The sequence below is a fragment of the Euprymna scolopes genome, chromosome 19 (assembly GCF_053919585.1).
Source record: "Euprymna scolopes isolate OS-2025 chromosome 19, ASM5391958v1, whole genome shotgun sequence".
In the NCBI taxonomy this organism is placed as follows: Eukaryota; Metazoa; Mollusca; class Cephalopoda; order Sepiida; family Sepiolidae; genus Euprymna; species Euprymna scolopes.
The window spans coordinates 89,577,966-89,600,671 of record NC_136500.1 but is presented as its reverse complement, the minus strand read 5'-3'; the positions used below and the strand labels follow the sequence as shown (position 1 = coordinate 89,600,671).

Sequence of the window (22,706 nt, the reverse complement as noted above, 5' to 3'; positions counted from 1 at the left end):
TTAAAGAAAAAATACCTTTACTAAAGTTATGGTTTTCAGTAGTAAATAAAAAATGCAAGAATTTATTTTTGCTTTTTTTATATAAATAAAGCATCGTAATTTGTAACAATAAAAAAAAATAAAATAATTTTAACAGGAACATTACGAAAAAAGCCCCTAAAGTCTGTATTAATGAATTCGATATAACTTGAAGAAAAATGAATTTCTCAAACTACCGATATTAGCAGTGAATTAAGCATTGTTTATTTAATGTTTTTACAAAAAAAAATTATAATAGCAAAAATATTTCTACTTTTTTTAAATTACAGATTTCGCAGAATTTTTATATGCAAGAGTTTAATAATTTCCTTGCTTGCAAGAATGTGAAACTTTCAGCGTAACATAATTTTTATATAATATTGGCCAGTAATAAAAAAAAAATTAATTTAAAAACAGGAACACAGAAAAATAATTAAATTAAAAAATGGTAAAATTTATATAAACATTTACAATAGAATTGTATGGATGGGGATGCCCGTCTGGGTAAAAAAAAAAAAAAAAGAAACCCAGCACCCCTCCTTCCTTTTATGACATCATTCTCAGACAGCTTTTCGACTGTCTCAGATTTTGGGCCTCTGTATATTCCATATTTCCAAAAGTATGGTTTGTTGTGCTTATGCGAACGGCAAAAACACTCGGTTGTGAGCATAATTAAACTATTTTTAGCACAAACAAGGTGTTTTTTTTTTTATTTAATTCAATATCTTAGGACTTTACTAATTATTTTTGAAATCGATACAGAAAACTAATATTTATCTCTAAAAGGATTTTTTACAATGAATTTATTTAACTTCAAAATTTAGCTGAATTGGTAAGCTCGCCGTGAAAACATTTTTCATAACTTTTTTTTCACGTGTACAAATATTTTTTTCCTTTGGGAAATTACGTTTAGTCCTTAATCTTTCAAATACAATCAAAAAGTTGTCGGAAACCTACAAAAAAATATGATAAATCGGCTTTCAAAACTAGGTCCCCCTATTCTTCGTTTATTTTTGCTCGTATCTAAAAATGGATATTAGCAGCAAATCGACCATTGTGGATCATCTTTTTACTATTCAGAAAATTAAAGATTCAATTAGACTCCTATTTCAGTCACCTAAATTATTTAGTGTGAAATGAGTTTGGGAATTTATATCCAAACCTAAATATTATTTTTACTTTAAAAAAAATAACATTAATACACTAAGTTAGGTAAAAATTGCATAGAATGCTCTGCTTTACGGTTGTTGTAAAAATGGAACGGAAATTTAAATTTTGTTCCCTTTTAAATTCAGTACATTATTACATTACGTCCAACTCATCATTCACATTCGACATGTCAGCTGTTATAGGTTTTTAGGTATGCTGACAAGGTTAGGGGTGTCTATTCCGAAAGCCGTTCTTAACATGAGGAGGTTGGGGGTGTCTATTCTGAGAGCCGTTCTTAACATGGGTAGATTGGAGTGTTTATTCGTTGTAAATGTACCCAACAGCCGATAAATGTCGACATTTCTAATGTGAACGGTAAGTTGGACTTATGTAAAAAAATAACAAAAATATATACCAAACTGACTTTTTTCGTTTAAAAATTGAATTATTTCCCTTTCGTTAATAACTTTTTATTTTTTTTTAATATTTTGTGTTTTATATATATAAAGTACAATTGTTGAATGTTATTCTTTTGATTATATTCTTTTGGGGCGGAGGTCACAATAAAAAAAAAAAGATTAAAACGGAGCAAAATTTAAGTTTCCGTTCCATTTTTACACAACCGTAAAACAGTTATAATAGTTTATCATAAGTTATAAACATCTAGATCTACTTACATTATATTAAATACTGAGCGACCCATAAAAATCTGGTAGCTGAGTGTCAAATCTGCTTAAAATATAAAAAAAAAAAAGGAAAAAATAGAGCCTCTTCCAAACATACTGGCAATAATTTGGTTTTGTCCTTTCCTTGAGTGTTTCCAATAAGGGGCATTGATTTACTAGGATTTGTATTAGAAGCTGAGCACTTTTTAAAATTATTTAATTGTTGAATTTGCATTTTCGTTACATTTGTTAGTTTGCAATCGTTGATAGCCCACTCAAAAAATTGAACAAAAGACGAAATTAAAAAGAATGGTACTCATGCAGAATTTGACCCGCCCTCTGGATTCCAATTATGGATAGGGTTGAATCGGCAATCACCGGATTCAACCGAGTGTTGTTCAAATGTTGAAATATTAAATCAACATTTTATTCATTTTTTTGCATAATTAATTAATTAATGATGGGAGTATGTTTTCTGTTTATTTTCTTAACATCTGTTGACAAAAAAATAATTTGTACATTCTTTTGAAAAAAAAAAAAAAAAAAATCAAACTTTTCTCTACTTTCACCTAACTATTTACAGTGTTCATATAAAGCATTCATCTGTTCTTTTTATAATAAAAATTCCGTTTTCAAAAAGAAACGTTTACTGCCAACTTTCTTTTTAAAAAAAAAGTGCAAGTTTTCCTGAAAAAAACCCAAAAAACTTTCACCTAACAATTTATGGTCAAAAATTAATCTTTTGTTTTGTGGAAAAAGAAAACAACTTTTAATGATAAAAAAAAAAAAATTGCAAAAAATAATAAAAGTAAATAAACAATACAAAATGCAATTTTTCTTGAGGAATGTGTTCCATTTTAACAAACTGAGACACAGCAAGGTGTGGCCGGCTACAGCTAGTTATAAAATAAAATTACTAAAATCAACTTATTTATCATGTACTCACATATTGATCATGTAATTAGTTTGCCAAGCTAATATATGTCTCTTTAAATAATCGTAACTTGAAAACTTTGATTTAATGTATCAATATTTTATTGGTATCTGATGCTAATTAGAATGTACACGCGTTCTGTTCTTTTTCTTTATTTTCTTTTTCACTAATCTATATATATTATAAAGTAGTACCGTTCCTGTGTATGTGTGTGTGTACAACTCTTCTACAGCCCACACCACTGGACTGATCATGCCCAAACCACCATTTACCAAAGTAAAGGTCAAGGTCATAACCAATGTTTATATACCTTTTTACAGCCCACACCACTGGACCAATTACGACCTAACCTGGCATGATAATTGTCCCCCACGAAGGGATAGTGCATACCAGTTTCCAAAGTAAGGGCCAAGGTCATAACCTTTGTATATATACTCTCCTACAGCTTACATCACTGGACAAATCATGATCAAACCTGACATGAAAATACTTGGAAAATTTCAGTTGTAAAAGTGACCTTTTCTGAAGGTTGAAGGTTTCAATCCTCAGTGTAGGTGACCGAAAATACAATTGAGAATTACTTAGGACTTCGATCCAATCATGGCTGACAGATTGAGAGCAATTTAAAAAAAATTAGAAACATAATATAGTAGTTTGTTGTTCTAAAAAAAAAAAATCAATGTATACAAGGTTGACGGATACATCGGACGAAACGTTGTGAAAATGAAAATCAAAAGGACTCCAAATAATACAAATGATTCTTGATATATATTAAATGTAAGATTTTGTTATTCTTTAGATAAATTTCCTCCCAAATATATTTAATATTAATGGAGATGTGACCAGGGCTATCGAACATTGCCCGGAGCTAAAGCATAACAATTTTTATTCCCACTTCCCCCATTTTCCTCTCCTCTTCCCTCTCTTTCTTCAAGTAAATAAAATGCAGAACTTTGTTATTCTTAAGATAGATATATTTACTCCAAATGTGTTTAATATTAATGGAGATGTGAGAACCATATTATATGTTAGATGTGTCATTATTTATTGTTATATATGTATTGCGTATGCGGATGTGTAAGAGGGTGCACTTGTGTGTTAACTCGTAAGTAGAAAGCGAATCACACAGTAAATATACAAGAATTTCTGGAAGGTAGATAAAGCATACTTTACGAGCACATCACAGCTAAGTTGGCTTCGGGCGGTTGGCATCAAAATTCAGGTAAAGGTCATAATTTTAATGCCAAAACTTTATGGCAGGCACGTCGTCCATGCATCCTTTGGAAATTGGCATTATACTTCCTCTTCAGCTTTGTGATCTCACAGACAAAAGACAGCACTGTACACACCTATATACTACTGCCAGTAAATATTACACTTTCTAGATATTAAAAACATTAAAAAACATTTTTATACATTTACAAATTTAAAACATCCGACAGAATTTTTTCTTACAATCTATACGATACTAAATCTTTTTGACTGTATTTTGTATTTTCATACACAGTAGAGATCCCTAGATGTGAAATATCTTTCTACTCCAGTACTTTCTTCCCCAGAACCGCTAGACTCTGGAATTCCATTCCAGGTCCCTGCTTCCCTAACTGTACTGACATGCAGAAGTTCAAGTGTAACATGAACCGACATCTTGCTGCCCAAATCCCAACATAGTGCCCTAGTAGTTTCTGCCCCTGATAGTAGCCACCTACACCAAAGTGGAAATGTGCCTTGTTCGGGGTGAAAATGTAATAATAAAAAAAGAATTTAAAAAAAAAAACATAAAAATGACAAACAGTGTTACAATATTTGTTATTATTGAATACTAAATGATAATAGTGGCTTCATGAAACGATTTGGATGAAAATTTTGTCATATTTGTTTCATAATCCTCATTATTGATTTGATAAACTACACTCTACTACCAAAAATCTCAGTCCTTCCTTTGGCAGTTCATATAATCACTAACACTCTTCAATAAAAAAGTACAGTTCGTATACTAAAGACACTATGCAAACTAACTGTAAGTCGGAGTTTTAGAAGCTCCTAACAGCAAAAGGGGTGATAATTCAAGTAAATATAAAATATAAAAAATGAATGTGTTTTTGGTGAAAAAAAATGAATACATTTTCCTGTATTTTTAGACAAGATATAAAGCCACCTGATGTAAAGAGCTAACAAGGACGAAAACTGATGTCTATTGGTCTTAGTCTTAAAAAAATCTAAGGCTATAACTAGGAGGAAAACAATCAGCAGTAAGGGAGGTCCACCAGTCTGCAGTTCTTGGAAAAGAAACTACTGGAATAGGAAGCTGGATTGCAATGAGTTATCAAAACAGTGACTTGATGGAGACCACTAGACCAACGAATCAAACGTAGAACAAAGAAGCAGAGAATAGATAAGACATTTCTAAAGAACACATGTCACAACAATATCTATAGAAAAGATCAAGACTAGTAACATCACATTTGCAAGAGATTGCAGAAAAGGGTGAGGACCAATCAAATTACAGATACGTTTCTGCACCTTACATCAGGAACCCTCAAACGGGACAGAGATTTATGAGTCCAAATATGAAAACAGTGTTCTATACATAGTTTGATAGTAGATTTGTACAGATAAAGAATAGCCTTAGGTGTGGTAAACTGTTTAGGGTGACAGAGTGAATCAATTTCATGAGAACCAGAAAGTGCAATAGATGGTTATTGATTAGTAGTTGTTATAGTGATGATGTTGGAATTTTAATAACTTCTTTTGTTATTTACTTATTTTATTTAGCATTTTTTAAAAATAAAAAGAATTGATTACATTGAAGAATATGTAATTTGGATATTCTCATTCGATCAAGATAGGAAAATTGAGTTTGGAGAATACAAGCAAAACCTCTAAACACACGGGTGCTTGTAAGCATGTGCCTGCAACAACAACAAAAAAATAGTTTAAAGAATATACAAAAAAACTATAACCCATCACAGAGCAAACACAAGGTAGATTGTACATACAGTTAATACACATCCCAAGACAAATGCATCTAGCTGTAATGATAAGGCAAAGAATAACTTACAGTTGCTGCATGGGTCGTTCGTCTATAGAGGACAGTCCAAAACTTGGTTGATCTGTTCAGCTCATTGTGATCATCGAACAAACCGACGAAGAGAAAAGGGTCTAATTTTCGGCCATCGTGATCTCATAAGAGGTAAGAAGAAGTCACATATTCTCACAAAATTTCAGGACTTGACTCTTTTCCCAAAGGCATAAGTTTGAATCCGAGACTTTATTCTCTTAAAGGGAAGATAACCTTGTCATCCCTAAAACATTTTATTAAGAACTAAAAAGAAAACCTGGTGTTGCCTAGGATTGGGTGATGACCACTACCATACTTTGGGGTGATTGCGCCAAGTCTGGGGTAATTGCACCAACTAGCTAAAAGTGCTCTTTTGGCAACCATGCATATAAAGAACAATTTTTAGTTGGCGTGATTACCCCTGGATTTGGCAGACTTACTCCAAGGTATGGTACTGTGAACTTTTTAACTATGCTCATAAAACCATATTATTTCCTTTATTTTACAGCCTCAGATAAATGTATTTGAAGTTTTAAAAAGAAGAGGGGGTCGGTCATTTAGAGTTAAGGGCACATAGATATTTGGCAAAATGTGCAACTACAATTCTGTACATGTATGATAGGAAGTTTATCCTAGCACCACTGTTGCAATTTCATTGTGACGAACTTGATGGAAATTCTTCAGGCTGAGCAGCTCTGTTTTGAAGAGCACTTTTCACAAAGTTGTTTAATTATGGTACTAGAAAAAGTGCACCATAAATTGTCTGTCACAATCACTTGTGAATATGCAACAAATCAGCATCAGCAGGAAGGTGACGGTAGCTAAGTGGGGTTAATGACACAGACTGACAACCTTGGTGTGTCAAGTTCGAATCCAGTTCGTTCCATGGAAATACTTTCATTTAACGATGTTAGCAATATTCACTTGGTCCCTCCTGTAAGTACTCAATATCTTTCTAGAAATAACTAACTAGAAAAATATCGGGGAAACCAATGCCAACAATAATCATCTGATTCATTTTCAACAACAACAACAACAACAACCAGCATCATGATGTATGCATTTGTACATTTTTTATTTTTTTGCAATCAAAATTGGATTGTTAATTAGAATAAGAAATGCCTCAAAAGGTATAATATTAAATAAATATACTTTTTATTTTAATCCGTTTCTTTTAATCAAAATGGATGGAGACTTCATCTCTGCAGTTGAATGTGTTTGCCGCTTCTTTTTATTACTTACTTATGGTCATTTTTTTTTTTTAAATCCTTTTGTTGGCATGTCTTCTTATATAAACTTTCTTAAGTATTCTTTGATAATGCCAGAAAATTTGTCATAATTCCAAGTTTTTCATCCATGACAAAATAGACTGCTTGGAAAAATCTGATGGATTTTCAAGATTCTTCATATCGTGGTGTCAACCTTGGACCAAAAGGTCTTGAAGCAAATGAGCTCAACCGCTACTGATTGTAATAATATTAATCTACTAGCAGTTCAGCCCGGCTTTGCTCAGACCCTATGTACTGTTCATAACTTTATGTGCATATGTATATATATGTAGATATATACATATATATATATTAAAAAGTTTGACTCATATTCAGGTAACCTACATCTAAAATTTCAAGTGTTTAGGCCCAAAATTGGCGGAGGAGTTTCGTAGAGTCTGCAAAGGTCAACTCTTCCAACTTTGATTTCTTGTCAGACAAATTTTCACCCAAAAACTGATTGAAAAGCTTGTTGCATGTCTGAATAGCCTTTATGTCAAATTTGAAATGTTTGGACCCAAAATTGGCTGAATAGTTTGCTAGAGACCGCAAAGGTCAAAGCTTTTGAACTTTGACCTCTTTGCAGCCAAATTTTCGGCCAAAAATTTATTAAAAAGCTTGCTCTATGTCTTAATACACTTTCTGTAAAATTTCAAATGTTTAGACAAAAAATTGGCCGAGTAATTTGGTAGAGACCGCAGAGATCAAACGTTTTAAAACTTTGACCCAAATTTTGACCCCTAAACATTTGTGCTCAAATCAAATTAAAAAGTTGGATCCATGTCCAAGTCACCTACATCTAAAATTTCAAGTGTTTTGACCTAAAGTCTGGTAGAGTTTTCAAAGGTCAAATCGTTGAACTTTGACTCCTTGACAGACAAATCTCTGGCTGAAAATAAATTAAAAATATTTACCCAAATCTCAATACCCCTTATGTCAAATCTCGAGTCTGTAGACTGAAATTTGACAAAATAGTTTCGTTGAGAAATATACACACACACAGACAATTTCACTTTTATAGATATATAGATTACTAATAGAAATTTAATATCTGGGTGTCTAACTCAGCAACTATACTATTACTCCTAATCAATATTGTACTATCAAACTATTTTTTAATGCATAATCAAGTTTAATATACTATTTCAGACAAATATACAAGCTTTCAATGCATAATTCAGGGGGAAGGGTTGTGTAGTATCTATTCTGTTGTGATGATATTCTCACAGGCATTACTTCTCCTTTGAGGAGAGTGCAGTATCTGTTCTGTGGTCATACCTGTTGATGTTGAAGTTATAGAACTTGGTGGCCTTCTCCTATATATTTAGCTATATCCCTTGTCTCAATGTCTTGAGTGGATATTCAATACGGCGTCCGGCCAACAGTAACACGTGTTTATCCGATGTCGTGGGAAGTACTAAGTAAACTAAAATTGCTAGCAGAGCGTATTCTTTCGTGCGATAGATATTGTATCTGTTCAATTTACATTGAAACACAATTGAAAGAAAGATGGCGTCATTTACAAAACAGCCACTTATTTTGCAGAGTGAAGGAATGTACACTGTTGAAACAAGACATAAATATATGGTCTATCTTGAGAGATTTACCTAAGGAAAAAAAAAGGGCCCAGCAGTATTTTTGTCATTTCCACAAAACATACGAGAATACATTCGACACTTAGACATCACAGATATCAGCCGAACTGACGGATTAAAAATAATTATAGACAAGTTGAACGAGATATATTTAAGGGATGAAAACACGATGGCATACATGTGATTCAAGGAATTTTACTCTTACAAAAGAACTACTGGAATAAACATAAACGAATTTTTGGTGCATTATGAATCCTTGTACCGGAAATTACGTAAATAAGGAATTTCTCTGCCGAAAGGAATCCAAGCACTTTTGTTTTGAATGCAGCGAATGTATCAGAAGAAAACAAAAAATTAGCGAGAACATGTCAAAGTTTAACTTACACAGCAATGAAGGATACTTTAAAAACACAGTGTTTTCAGATATTTCTTCATTGGAATGCAAAACAGTTCCCACTATCAAAGGAGAAATTGAAACTGTACATTTCAATCAGACTGGAAGTAAAAAGAGAACAAAAGTTCTATTGAGGAAACAAAACAAATCCAACGGACAAGGTAGGACAATGCGTTGTTTCAAATGTGGTTCCATTAGGCATTTTGCCTGAGACTGTACTGGTTTTAGTCTTTGAAATATTAACACTGTTGTGTATTCAAACCATGTACACTTTTTTTTACACAGGAATCACCGCTTATTAAGGCCCGGAGGCCACTCGAGGATAAGGGTTAATGGGTATACAATAGTCAATGTGATTATAGCGTAGTAAACATAAGTAGTGGGAATTTTGTAAATTGGATTACTTAGTGGGACGGTTCATCAAGAACTTGTTTACATTGGACTTGAAGACAATCAAATTGTAGTCAACTGGAAAGTAGGCAATCGGAAGAGAGTTCCGCACGTATGTAGTTATAAGAAAGAAGTTTTGTTTGTGGAATCTACATTTAGGTCTAGGCACAGACAAGGAATGTGGTAAATTATTGATAATGGTTTTGGCCAAACAAGTGTTTTTCATGACAGTTTGGCGAAGAAGGACCATAGATTGAAGCTCAGATGAGCATTTGCCATGAAAATAAGGATAAAGCGGGTCTCATTAATTAATTCCGAGTCCTGTTATCGAACATTCATAAATGATTCCAATATAAAAATGTCCAATTTTGTAAAAGAGACACTGAGTATGGCAGTGTTGGATTCTGCCTATTTTAGAACTGTTACTGAAGGACTTTAGTTTAATGTATTTCTTAGTACATTAAATGACCGAGATAAGCGATTAGTTAAGACTTAAATCCAACAGAGAGGAGGTAAAAGCAATTAAAGCAGTTAAATTTCCGGTAACTATAGGAGACATAAAAAGGTGTCAGAGCATACATAGAGGCTGACATTGTTAAAAATGATTTACTCTTGTAATTAAGTCATAAATCAATGGAAACTGCTAGCATGGTACTAGATTTTAAAAGTGACAACAGCTGTAAGATTTTAGGCAGATATAAAAAATTGCAAAAGACAACTTCTGGACATTATAGTCTTCCATTGGCAAATATGCTTTTGCAAATATGCTCTAGAATGAAGAAAGAAACAAAGACTGAGAAATTACATAAACAGTTTGCTCATGCATTAAAAGAGAAATTTGTACCATTGGTGATAGGCAGTAGAGCCTTTCATGATAAGGAGTTTCTGGCTTTTATTAAGGATGTCTGTGATTTGTGTTCAGTTTGTTTAATGCTTAGAAGATCTCCTCTTTGTCCGGTGATGGGATTGGCTCTTGGAAACTGGTTTAATGACACTGTATGTATGGACTTAAAAGAATTCAGACATAACCAATGCTGGATTTTACACCTAATTGACGCATCCACTAGGTACTCTTCTGCCAGGTTGATTAAAACCAAGAAGAGTGAAGAAATTATTTGCAATATATTTTTAATGTGGATAGCATATTTTGGAGTTCCCAAACGCTTCTTGAGAGATAATGGGAGAGAATTTGATAACGATGGTTACAGAGAGATGAATGAAAAACTGAATATTTAAACCTGCTCTATAGTCGCTAAAAGTCCATTCAGTAATGGCACTGCGAAATGTCACAAACTAATATTGGCTGAAGCAATGGAGAAAACATTGGAAGATGAGAAATGTGAACCAGAAATAGCTTTGGCTTGGGCTGTTAGTGCCAAAAATGCTCTTCAGAATCATTCTGGGCATAACCCAAATGAGCTTGTTTTTGGATCCAACATAAATTCGCCATCAGTTTTAATAGACCAGTTACCCGCATTAGACGCTTCAACAACCAGTGATATGGTTAGAATAAATTTAAATGCCTTTCATTCTGTGAGAAAAAGGTTCATGGAGGCTAAATCAAGGGCAAAAATTCAGAGAGCACTGTGATTTAATATAAGACATTATGTGGACGAATGATTTGTGACAAGGGACAGAGTTTACTATAGAAAACAAAACTATAAAGGATGGTGTGGCCCTGCCAAAGTTTTGGGTAAAAAGGGTCAATGTGTATTGATCCGACATGGAGGCGCATTCTACAGGATGCATCCATGTCACTTGATGAAGATAAACAAGAACCTTGGAAGGCCAAGGAATAAAAAAAATACAATTCCCTTAAATGAGATGAATGAAGAGGAAGTTCAAGATGAACATGATGAAAATTCCAATAGTAACAGGGGGGAACTGAAAGACAATACTACAAGGTCGAATGAAGGGAAAATAGTGGTATATAAAATTATTGGAAGTAATGAGTGGAAAAAAGGAAATGACTTTTTGAAAAAAATGTGATTTCAGAAATAAAGAAAATATTCAAATCAAAATGGAACCTTCAAATTTCTGGGATTGTTTGTTAGACAAACGGAAGATAGGATCATTATAAACGAAAACAATTATGTGTCGTCTATTTCTCCAATAGATATAAAGAAAAGAAAATCCTTAAGGAAAAATGATGAGCTGAGTGAAGAGGAGAAGACAGATTTAAAAAGACTAAATGATGTCAAATGATGTGGGCATCTATCCAGACTCTACTTGATGCATGATTTGATGTGTGTAGGATGAGTAATGCCAGAAAATTTCCTAAAGTGAAGTTACTTTTTGAAGCCAACAAGTCACTATTAAAGCTTAAATCCAAGACAGGTTCCATATCCTTTCCACAGCTGGGAAATCACAGATGTGAGTGTAGTTTGCTATTCTGATGCTATCTATGCCAGCTTGGAGGATGATTCCTCACAGGGTGGATTTATCATCTTTGTTTATAGTAAGATTAATAGACTAGCTCCTATATGCAGGTCATAAAAAACTTGGCCAAGTAACAAAGAGCCCATTAGCATCCGAGACTCTTGCACTCAGTGAAGCTGCTGATGTAGGTGTATTGATAACTACAGTGCTGCAAGACATTTTCAGACTACCAGAGTTACCTGAAGTACTTTGCAAAACAGACACATCTTTGGTAGAGACCTTAAAATCAAATCTTGTAAGTGACAGATGTTTGAAAGTTGATGTAGCCAGAATAAAGGAAATGTTGGTAAAAGAAGAAATCCAAATTGAATGGATCAGAGAATAGGAACAGGTTGCAAACTGTTTGACAAAGATGGGAGCCTCAACTGAAATTCTAAGAGACTTATTGTGTTAATATCTGGTTTTCTTCATTTGTTTTTTTTTTTCTTTTTGTTAGAACTTTGACTTACATTTGACACCAGAAGACACCAGCAATGTTAAAGTTGGAGTTATCAAACATGGTGGCCTTCTTTTATATTTTTAATTATCTCTCTTGTCTCGAGTGGATATTCAATATGGCGTCCGGCAAATAGTAACACGTGTTTATCCTATGTTGTGGGATGTACTAAGTGAATTAACAATACCATCCTCCTATGGATTACCTTTTTGTTTTGGAATGGAGAAGTAGTTATATGCTAGCAATTAATAATGTTGGAGCAAGAACATTAAAGGACTTGCAATGGTGATGAAAATAAATGGAGGGTAATGAAATTGAGGAGACCTGTTGTCACTCAGACTCAAGGGAACATCATTTGTGCCAGTGATCTCTCAATGGTAATAATTCATGCACAAAGTTCTAAGCAAAAATAAAAGATTTTGCATTTCCAGCCGATCTTAGTGTGAAGATAAAAGAAGCAAAAATACTAATACATTTTCACAATGTTTTGGTCGATGTAATCTCCAATCTTCTTCAGGTCTATCTTATTGAAGTCGGGAATATTTCTGTTGAACTCAGAAATTTGGATGGAATTTTGAACGGAACCTTTTATTTACTTCACAGTGGTAACATGCTCTCATTCCATCAGCCATGACTGGATAGAGGTCATAAGTAATTTGCAGTTGCATTTTTTTCATAGCCCACACTGAGAATTGAATCTTCAACCTTTAGAACAATATTACTTTTACAATTGATTTTTCCAAGTATTCTAACCACTGCACAATGGGTCTTTGCAAAATTCCTGAGTTCGACAAGATGCACTTGAATAAAGTTGGAGGTTACATTGACGAAAATGCTGTGAAAATGACAATTAAGAAAAGTGCGAACAAACAAACGGATAAACGATTTTGGAACAATTTTACTCCTACAATGGGCTCTAGGTGTAGCAACCAGAATCATCCCAGAAAATCCATTTTGGCAAAAATTTCCGAGGCGTGGTTATTGAGAAAAGTGTGAACAAATGAACAGAAGTGAATTACTTGCTCCAATTCCTCTGTCGGCAGATCAATAATGGTAAAATAATTAATTTGCACGTTTTTTTGTTATTTTTTACATTCGCTTGATAAAATGTTGCTTAACTGTTAAAGAATTTTGATCTGTACATTCAATAAAACTGAAACTTGGTAGACAAGTCAGTCATTTGTACTAAATATGTTTTGGTTGACGAAAGGATAATGAATTTTGTTAATGATTGCATAAGTAGCTTTTTAAATCACCTGTACTTTATAAATGGCAGGGAGAAAAAATTGTGGGTTCATACCTTTTCAATGCTATTAGTGCATAATTCAACACAGTAGATCTGACAGGATTTGAACTGATTCTGTAGCCTGCCAGTATCCATTATGCAAATCACGCACCCTATTATTGATCAAAACTTAGAACATCTCTTTTGTAATATGATTTAAAATAAAATCGTAAAATCCACTGACCTTTCTCATTTAGTCTTGTTGAGATTTGAGGAACGAAAGAAGAGCAGATGTGACCCACTGACAGAGCGTTACTGCTTTGTTATTTCGTTCACAGTCAGTTGGTTGACTTTCTGTCAAAACACAATCTGTCAACGACATTCCACCAATTTGTACTCTTCTTTTGAAGTTTTAAGGAACTTTAACCAAAAAAAAAAAATAAATGAATAAAAAATAAAATGATAAAAGTGATTGAGCTTTATTGTATTTTTTTTTTAACTCACTCAGAAAGCCAGGGCAGCTTGAATACAATTCTTCCACTCCTGTCTTTTTAGTAAACTTATCTGCTTCCAGAAAGAATTAAGCATTTCAAAGACAACCAAAGTTAGCAAATAATGAACTTGGATCACCTCAAAGTATAGATGTGGAGTTGGAATCAAGAAGTATGAGTGTAATGTAATCGTTACATGTCGAAACTTAGGACTCACATGTTGTATGAGGACAGTTGTAAGGAAGCAAAGACAAGGAAAGTATTCAACTCCCCCCCCCGTGAGACAACAGACATTTATTCACAGGTACTTTCCAGAATAACGCCTTGTCTCTTGTTCAAAAGTCTTCTCATACGTCAATGTGCTTAATAAGACTCTGCCGTGTCGAACATGTGGTACTCTGTCTTTGTCTGGCAATGTTTAGAAGGTGTCTTTTCCTGTCACTCTTGGGCCACATGTGTAACACGTCTATTTCTTGGCCACATTTTTTTTTTTTTTAATGATCTTTTTCTTTCCTTCGTCCTCACTGTGATGTCACCTTGTACACGGCTGCTACTGTTATTGCTGTTGTTATACGCATGTCCACGTTCTGTTATAGGAGTAAATTCATTGTTTTACTTTGGTTGGTTGGCTGGTTGTTTTTGTTTTACGGCATATCAACCCTGTTCAGGTTATTTAATGCCGAATCCAAAGATTTTGAAGAAAAATTTTTTAAAGAATATATTTGTTGTTTTCAAGTCGGTTTGGGACCCTAACAGGTACTACCACTCCGGGCCAGAGTGGACCTGGGAGCAATGGCAATTAAAGGGTGGCTCCACACTCCCCAAAGCCCGCAAGCTGGGGCCTCATCACTGGATATAGTTTAAGGTCATATGCAGGACCACATTGTTTTAGGAGTGAGACTCTAAAAATCTGATAATCTTTGGGTGTGTCTCCAGCAAAACCCATGACATGTGCCACCCCACATCGAAAATCGGCTTAAACTCAATTTAGATCGTTACATTGAGTTGCTGCTGTCCACTTGTCATTTTGGTGCAACCAGATCAGACTGTCTGAAGATACCAGCTTTCTGACAAAATGCACCAAACATTGACGTTATTGTTTTTTTTCCGTTCCATTTGCAAAACTTAATTATGTTCTGCAAAGCCAAAAATATAAACAAAAGTTTTCCTCTATAAAGCAACTAAACTAAGAATGATGAATAAATATTTGAAAGTTTAAAGAACTCAAAGCATAAGAACTTTTACCAAAACGACTAAACCTGAAAAGGGTTGATATGTGAACAAAAACAAAACAACCACGCCAAATACTATAAATAAATATTTGAAGAACTTGAACAACTCGAAGAGAAAACACAACTTCCCCTTTGAAGCTGTCCATTTTTAAAGGTTGACCTAACTTTGCGCATGTGTATCGCAGTTGACTTGTTCATTGTTTAATTCATTGAAAACTGAAATTTTTAATTTGTACAAGTATTTTTCTCCTCGACTTTTAAATATTTTTTTCTTTTCCTGACTGTCGTTGGAAATGAACATTTTATTTCAGAAAATGAGGACATTTTTTTTGCTAGCAGGTAAAGAAGCAATTTTTGCTGCAGTAAATTTTTGGAAAAAATTCATGTTAGTTTGCCTTTAAAGTTTTGTATACGGATATACCAAGTGAGACCTGACAGCCTTCACACACACACACACACACACACACACACACACACACACACACACACACACACAAAAGAATGGATATTTTATTATTTTTTTGCTCCTTTGAGATTTTTCTTGCAAAAAACAGTCGGGTGCCAAGCAGCTTCTGAATACCGACCATTGCTGCTACTACTAATTTCTTCCTTGCCAGTCTTTCACAGCACATCATTTGACCCTCACCTGAAGATTTGCTTGAAATGGGGCAAAAACGTTCATAACACATGAGACATAAATGACCATTTTGATTTTCACACAAAAAAGGTAAGAAATATCGAAAATAAAAAAAGTCTACTTAAACAGAAACTCTCTGTTGTCTATAATAATGTTTGTTTAAATGAAAAATGCTGCTTAAATACACATACACACACAAGATATATATATATATATATATATATATTAGCTGGACGCCCAGCATTGCTCGGTCATACAATACGCTTAAACATGATATTTTAATTTATGCAGATTGCATATGTATTATTATAGAATCAATCCTCTATTGAATATTATACATTATGAGGAATATTTTGCCCTGTGGACTAATTCGCCAAAAATAAATAAATAAATTGCGTGTCTATTATTATAGAATCAATCCATTATTATATATTACAAGGAATAATTTGCCAGGTGAACCAATTTCATTAAAAAAATTTTAAATAATAATGATGATGTCGTTCATCAAATTTCGTCTGTGTTTGTTTACAATATCACGTCAGCTGATATTTGGGCTTGACGATCTTAAACATAGTCTTTCTTCTGTTATAGATAAAAAGAATTTTTACAGGGGGAATATTTTACGTTAAATCGGCCACAGTTAGTTTCATCAATGTAGCATAAAATATTCCCCTGTGAAAATTCTTTTTATCTATAAGAGAAGAGACAATTTTTAAGATCGCATTTTTTCGATTTTCCAAACTTATTGGATGAATTTCTGTACAAAATATATCTAAGAACACTGCCAGAAATATAAATTACCTTTGTGTGAAATTTGCAAAAGACAGGCTCAGGCACAAAGTGAGTTATATATATATATATATATATGAACATTTTTCGGGGGTGAGGGTACCGAATTTAATAATGGCTAAATACAGACCAATCAACATAATGGTTTAAAAAAATAAAAAAATGAAAATAAAGGTTAGCAAACCAGGTTTCGTTCCTCGCTCAACAGAGCTAAATCGAGGAAAATACGATTAAAAAAAATGTCATAAATATGGCGGGGGAGGGGAAAAAAACGAAAAATAAAAATTACATAGAGACTAAATTATTGGGACTTAATTTAGTTTCTATGTAATTTTTCCCTCGTTTATTTTTCGTGTTCGCCCCCCCCCCCCGGCCATATTCATGACTTTTTAAAATTTATTTTTTAAATCGTATTTCCCTCGATTTAGCTTTGTTGAGCGAGGAACGAAACCTGGTTAGCTAACCTTTATTTTCATTTTTTATTTTTAAATCATTATGTTGATTGGTCTGTATTTAGCCATTATGTATATATATATATATATATATATATATATATATATATATATATATATATATATATATATATATATATATGTGTGTGTGTGTGTGTGCTTAGAAGAAAAAATCATCAGGAAAGAAAAGTCCAAGTTGATTATCTTCCGACATGAAAATAAAGAAGAACAAATGTGCCAGAGTTTTCTATTTTTATTCCCATTTGTTTTCTGTCTTTTTTGCAAAACAATTATTCAACACGAACTTAAACTACCAATGAAACGATGTGAGTGGCGGATGAATGCTTCTGAAAACGACGCTGAATACCTTTCCATTTGGGATTTAATGTTGAAACTCAATGAACTAATTATGAAAAGTGATAGTACAAGGAGGCCCATGCTTTCTCCCCCCATCCCAGCACATGTTCTTAATGAGTGATCAAGTCCTGACCTAGTTTGAAACTTTACACAACATTGCTCCTAAACATATGGATCCAAGATACCCGCATCACTCAATAGACTACTCGTTTTAATTAAGCCAAACATACCAAAAGAGTCAAATAGGAAGGAAGCTCAAGTTTAACAAACAAGAAGGTTCTGGTGAATCTACAGTTCTACAACTTTCATTAATTTACAATAAAACAAAAATTAAATTAGAAAAAAACCAAAAAAAAAACCCAAAAAACAAATAAATGAAGAGAGATGCTACATTTTTAGGCGATTATATACAACATCCTGAAAAAGTCGACAACAAAATGAATTAAAAAAAGAAAAAAAAAAGAATATTTTAATCATAAGAGTGGATAATCACTTTCGCAAATACCGTATATTTCGGCGTGTAAAGCGACCGTCAGATAAAACGAAGTACAAAATTGGAGCAAATTTTAATACATTTATCATATATCGGCTGTATAAGACGACTGCTAAATCACGAAACCATGTTTGTTTAGCCAAGGCTAGAGATGGCAACACCTGGTATCTTATGAAATATTGGGTTTTAAAGATGATTTTTAAAACTAAGTGTCGTCTTATACGCCGAAATATACGGTAAAATGATCACTTACTTCCGGATCACAACTCCATGGACCAAATAAAGTTTTTAAGTAATGCCATTAAAAATGATATCTGATCCAAAAGATGGTGATCATTTTACATTAAATGTACCTGCAAAAGTGATTCCCTACTCTAAAATCTAAAATTTTTGCTGTTTTTTTAATCTAGTTTTACTGCCTAATATTTTGGGCTGTTTAGATATTATCATGTGAAAGCAATACGATCACAGTTTATATTTTAGAATTAGCACACTATTTCCACCTCCCATGATACGCATATGTGTGTTCAACAAAGAAAATGCTATTTTTAACTTGAGCATGACAGGCAAAAAAAAAAAAAAAATGAATAAATAATACTATTTTTACTTTAAGCATGACAGGACAAAGAAAATGTTATTTTTAACTTAAGCATGAGGTCAAAGAAAAATGTTATTTTCAACTTAAGCATGATAGGTCAAAGAAAAATGTTATTTTTAACTTAAGCATGATAGACAAAAAAAATTGCTATTTTTAACTTAAGCATGATAGGACAAAGAAAACTTATTTTTAACTTCAGCATGACAGGCCAAATAAAAATATTATTTTTTACTTAAGCATGAAGGCAAAAAAAAAAAACTTGCTATTTTTTACTTAAGATTTGTTTTGGAAGTGTCTGGATAATTCCCTATTGAAATTATAGACGTTTTTATATAACAGTTTATATATATATATATATATATATATATATATATATATATATATATATATATATATATGTATATATATATATATATACATAAAGGCGAAGGTGTCTGTGTGTGTCTGTGTGTCTGTGTACATTTCCCTACGCAATAACCCTGTCAATTTTAAGTCTACAGACTCGAAATTTGATATACAGGGTACTGAGATTTAGATAACTTATTAAATTGTCTTACTGCTTTTACTAAGGATCGAACTCAGAACCTCAACGTAACCTGTACACTATAACCAAAATCCTAGCTGCCTCTGCCATGTAGCTCTGGTTGGGTACAAATTTCCATGGCATAGCCCTTCTACCCAAGTTTAACAAAAGTTTTGTAGAAAGCCGCAGAGCAAACCTGCCTAACATGTACAAATAATATAGCATAGTTAATTCTATAATAATTAATATTATAATAGTAAACCACAGCTGAAAACGGATATGGTTGTCTGTGATGCTTCATTAATTTCTCCGTTTTTATTATCCAAAAGATTTTCTTCAGTACTTTGTAAAAAAAAGCAAATAACAAAAGTTAATCAAGTGTATCCAGCCATTTTAAACACCAACAGTTTTTGTTGCTCTTTTTCTTGCTGCTTTATTTTTATAGGCTGCTGCAAGGTAGTTAAAAGAAAAAAAAAGGTTATCCTCATCACGTAAACATAAACATATTTCTTGAAAAACTGCCCAACGTGCACACACACACACAAAAGAGGAAATATTAACATACACATTTTTAGGGCATAAAATATCAGATATACAGGTAGAACGATAAAATTGTTGCCCTAAAAAAGACGACATGATTCCATTTTCATTTAATGAAAACCGGTTTTCTTTCTTTTTTTTTTTTTTTTTTTTGTTGCAGACCATCTACTAGTTGGTCAGTTGTGTACAAATCCCAAGAGCGATAGCAGCCTTCTATCTTGTCTGAAAATGACACAATGTTCAACAAGCGAGATTGAAGATGTGCCACTGTACAACTCATGCTCTTTACCGATTCAAGTTATGACAAGACCATTCTGGAAACGTAATATTTGGCCCTGGGAAAATTCTGGGGCTTGAGTTCCAGGGTGTTTTAGGGGTGAAAAAACACTTAGGACTAATTTTTATTTTTCTCCTAAAATTCAAGGCATCAGTCAGGGGACCATATAGTTTTTGGCTTGTTTTTTCTATTCTTTTTAAAAACTTTTTATAATATTCAATTTTGGGGATGATGCCAAAAATTTAATCACTGATTAGATGAAAGTACAATGACATTTATTGAAATAATGTTTAGTCTCTAATTCTTTTGTACCTCCTCTTCAAAAAGCAAGGCCGATAACCATTAGTTGCATGCTCTCGTGTAATGAATGAATGCGTGAATGTAGGATTGACATGAAATTCTTAAAGATAAACTAAAATGACCGAAAAATGGGCTGAAATGACTTAAATAAATAAAAAGTAAATGACTTAGAATGACTTTAATGAACTTAAGGATGAATTGAATGACCTTAAGAATGACTTGAATGCTTAAAAAATAACTGGAATCCTTCAAAAACAACTTGAATGATCTAGAGAATGACTTGAATGGCTTTGAGACTGACTGGTTGTAAAGTGGATGATCATTTTACATTAAATTAATACAGAAAAGTGATCTCCCACTTATAAGACCTTGGTCAATGTAGGGGCAACCCTTCATACCAATTGTCACTATCCAGCTCCCCTACTCCCCGGCGAGTTGGTCTCCATTTCCCCTTCACTCCTCACATTAAAATCGCAATAAGCACAGCATGTAGTAAGAACAGATGGTATTTATTTGCTCCCCCACTGAGCAAATTAGGCACAAGGCCGTTTTTAATGTGAGGTAAAAACCAGCTCCCCTAAAAGTAGGCAAAAAGGGGGCACTCTGGTTACCAAAAATAATAATTGTCCCAGTATAGAGGGTTTCCCCTCCATTGACTGGTACAAATCATCTTAAGTGCAGTATCTGCCGGAACAGATACTACACTTTGATCTTGGCCAAAAGGCAAAGAAAAGGATATTTATTTGCTCCCCCACCGAGCAAATTAGACACAAGGCCGATTTTAATGCGAGGAGTGAAGGAGAAATGGAGACCAACTCCCCGGGGAGTAGGGGAGCTGGATAGTGACAATTGGTATGAAGGGTTGCCCCTACATTGATCAAGGTCTTATATGTGTGGTTTCCCCCGCATATGGTCTTTGCTTGCAGTATCTGCCGGAACAGATACTACACTTTGAAACTTAAGAAAAACTTAAAAAGCTAAGAACTGCATCTATTAACAACAGACCTTCAATCTTAACCAAAAAGGCCAAGCACAAAAGTGTTACCGACCGATTGACTGACCGACCGACCGACCGACAGAGTCACTTATAGAGTCGCTTGCACGCGACTAAAAATAAACAAGGTCATTTATAAGTTTTATGTTTTATAATTTTCAAGTTATAAATTAGATGAATACTCCCACAGTATTATTATACACGTTTTGATCAAAATGAAATGTATTTATCCAAGTATCATGGGTAATATAGTTGCAGAATATAAGTGTGAATGTGTGTGAAGACACTTCTCAAACTATATACTCGACAAATTTTTAATCTACAGACTTTAAATTTCGTATATAGGGTATTCAGACATGTGGAAAACTTTTTAATTGGTTTTCATCCGGAAAAAAGGGCTGCTAAGGTATCAAAATTGAAAAATTGGTACTTGGGGATCATTGGATTTTTATTTATTTATCAATTTCACAAATGGCTATGCATGAACCGTTCACATGACAAATTACTGATGTTAAGAATGAGTAGGTTTGAAAATACGTTTTAAAGAACGTGTCAAGCTGGCCTAATGGTTATCGTACGTGACTCACTGTTGGTTTTGATTTCAACTTAAGTATTTTTTTTTTTTTTACTTACAAGATGTGAACTGTTTAGAAAACGCATAATACTCGAATTCTGCATTAATTAAAATATAATATTTATGCGTATTTTACGACCGGGCGACGCCAGGCGGCCTACTAGTATACATGATTATCTCCAAAACCTTGGAAGGGATTTGTGAACAAACAAACCTAAAACAATCACACGTCTTATATATATATATATATATATATATATATATATATATATATATATATATATATATATATATATATACACATTGTTGGGGTTCGGTTTTTAAGGGGTCACAATTATAAGGTGAGAGTCCTAGGGTTCACTGCCAACGATTAAACTACAAGTGTATTCTCTTCTTGAAAGTAGAAATATCTGGCATTATATCAGCCAGACGAATCCATACTGTCCATGAACATAGGGGCTTTAACTACCGCAGAACATGTATATATTTGAATTTATTTAATATCAATTAAATAAGTTCAAATGCATTGAACTGAAAACCAATATATTTTTCACAAGTGATCAATACATATGTAGAGCTTTTATAAAGAAAATTATATGAACATAAAAAAATCCCTACGTGAATCAATCTACATTTCGACAATGTTGATCATCTCGTGAGGTCATTGTTGAGCCCCTGACGAGATGATTAACACTGTTGAAATGTAGTCTGATCCACATAGGGATTTCTTGATGTTTATATAATTTTACTTATGCATAAGCAATTTGTAAAAGACAATACAATGCATAGGTTTAACAGATAGATACAAGCTGAAGAAAATTATACACATTAAACAATACTTCAAATAAACTACACAAGTTCTTCATATATATATG

The 22,706-nt window shown here is 33.2% G+C and overlaps 1 protein-coding gene and 1 pseudogene across 2 annotated transcripts in view; both read right to left on the bottom strand.

The window, feature by feature from the left end:
• The window catches only part of LOC145239828 (Golgi-associated PDZ and coiled-coil motif-containing protein-like), a 455,294-nt gene that overhangs the window by 63,679 nt on the left and 368,909 nt on the right, over nucleotides 1-22,706 (bottom strand). The window lies entirely within an intron of this gene.
• LOC145240558 (U2 spliceosomal RNA) lies at nucleotides 20,853-21,000 on the bottom strand (annotated as a pseudogene).